The 2,378-nt window shown below is 38.7% G+C and overlaps 1 pseudogene; it reads right to left on the reverse strand.

Annotated features, from left to right (window-relative positions):
* Positions 1-443: 443 nt before the first annotated feature.
* On the reverse strand, positions 444-1,313 carry LOC149820731 (acyl carrier protein 1, chloroplastic pseudogene; annotated as a pseudogene).
* Between the last annotated feature and the right edge of the window lie 1,065 nt (positions 1,314-2,378).

Raw genomic sequence — 2,378 nt, forward strand, 5'->3', positions numbered from 1 at the left:
TATTTTTATATAAAAAACATGGTTGTCTGATCTAATTCTTCCAACTCATACAATGTCTGCAAAGAAGTACTACTGCGAAAGATAGACGCTAATGGTTGTAACTTGTAAGTAATGATATTCTCCCAACCAATAATTTGAATGTGATAAATGGTACATGCTAAAACTTTGGAATACATTACATATGCTTTTTAACCATGACCAACAAAGTTCACCATATGTTAGGAGAACAGCATAATGGGTCAATTTGAACAGTAAACGGTAATTGCCAAGAACATCAAAAACAGAAAATCTAGTGATAGTTAATTGGTAGAAGTATCAGAAACAAAAAGTATCATTATGACACACATTATTATCACCCAGAGAAGAGGATAGCAAGAGAAAGAAACAAGGACACCAGGTCACAAAGACTTCATAAAATATCCATATAAAGCCTTGGATAAATTTCACCCTGTTTTCTTGGACACAAGACCCTCTATAACGTCTGCCGCATCCTGAACAGTGACTATGTTTCGAGCACTCTCTTTCCCCACTGTAATCCCATATTCTTCCTCCAATACCATCACAATCTCCGCCTAGAATTTACAACATTAAACATGGTTAAACCCCCAAGGCAGTGTCAATGAATATGAATCTGACTAGTTCTACACAATCACATGTATACTCCATTTTTACTCTGATGACAGTAGCCCCTTAGCTGTCACATGGATACGACTGCAGATACGGGGATATGATAATTTTAATGAAGTTTCCAATATGACTTGTATATAAAGGGATATGAAATGAGAGTAATCTGTGTGTCAAAGCCCCTTAGATACTACTGTTGAAAAACTTCATAGAAATGTCTGTTTCTGTGTATCCCACAGCCGTATCCATGTAACACAGTTTCTATATGTGCTATAATACAACCTCTCAGTACCAACCCAACCAGCTTCTGGAAAGAACGCAGTTATTTTAGACATTGCGATCAAGGCTTTGAGATGTTACCATATCAAGAGAATCAAAACCCAGTGCAGAAAACTTTGACTCCGGAGTTACGACAGAGGCGTCCAGTAGTGGCGAGTTCTTTTTCACTAGTTGACAGACCATTTCTACAGTCTCTGGTTTTGCCTGCACACACAAACAACCTCAGCAGAGGCATAATTTATGCCTACTGGAGTAGTCATCTGCAACCATTTATGATTTCATACAAAAATAATCAACATCATTTTTGTAACGTATCCCATGTGGTTGGGATAAGGATTGCGTTTATCTGATGAAATCTCCGTAGCCAACCCCCCCTTGAAGAAGGCCGTAAACACAATCCCTCGAAACATCTCGATCCGTCAGATTGATAGTATAGATGTGCAGGGTCACCATAATTTTCAAAAATTGGATAGCCAATTGTCGGTTGTAGTTCATTATATGGTGAAAACAAATAATGTCTAGAAATCTAGTAGGGAATCAATGAAAAAGGAGTCTTTGGAAAGCTCCTGCCGGTAATGAGTCATTTTCTTTTACTGTATGCTTTAAATACCAATTATAGTCAGCAACCATTCTCAATGCACCAACATTAAGGAAAAAAAATGCTTATAGCAAAAAGAAACTACTATAGCCACTAGATTCAACATAAGAGAAGTTTGCAGTAACAATACTGTATCTATGAAAATACATACAACACAGTTAACTTGAAAGTGCAAAGGCCTCCGTGTCAACTGCAGAGATTCAAACTGCTTCTTTGGGCAGCAAAGAGAGACAGATCTGCATCCGTAATGCTTGCTTGCTGTCTATGATTACCAAAATGCATAAAGTCACTTCAGACTCCAATTAACTTAAGAAATAAAAACCAGAAAAGTTAAGCAAATAATATTAACTTTAGCATGGCGACTCCTTGGGGGCAAGGGGTAAGCCCATGAAATTTTACGCTGCCAGGACAGCGCCCGTAAGTATGGCTGGCAAAGCCAGCGTGGCTAGATCTTTGATCATGTCATGGGGGTGGTTTCTCGGTGTAAATATTAAAAACAAATAATATTAACTGCTAAGTTAGAACCTTCAGACCCACTAATCTCAGTAAATGCATCTATATTACTAGAACCATTAGGGATGGCAGTGGATTGGGGCGGAGGCCCCGTTTCAAACTTTTGCCCTCCATCCCCGCACTAGTTTTGGTTTTAACCATCTTTGGTTCACCGGTCCAAACGGGGCAGTGCTCCATTTCCCCGGTCCTTCCACCGTTAGAGGAAAGAGGTGAGAGAAATGGGAGCTCCCTTAGCTCGTTAGATGAATGAGTGGAAGAAGAGAGGAGAGATTCGAGAAAAGGGTTTTATGTTAAGGTTAGGAATATATATATATATATATATCGAATCAGCTTAAACACAATGAAAAAAGACGTTAAAACATGT

This window comes from Nuphar pumila, chromosome 12 (assembly GCF_984573655.1).
Source record: "Nuphar pumila chromosome 12, dmNupPumi1.hap1.1, whole genome shotgun sequence".
Classification (NCBI taxonomy): Eukaryota; Viridiplantae; Streptophyta; class Magnoliopsida; order Nymphaeales; family Nymphaeaceae; genus Nuphar; species Nuphar pumila.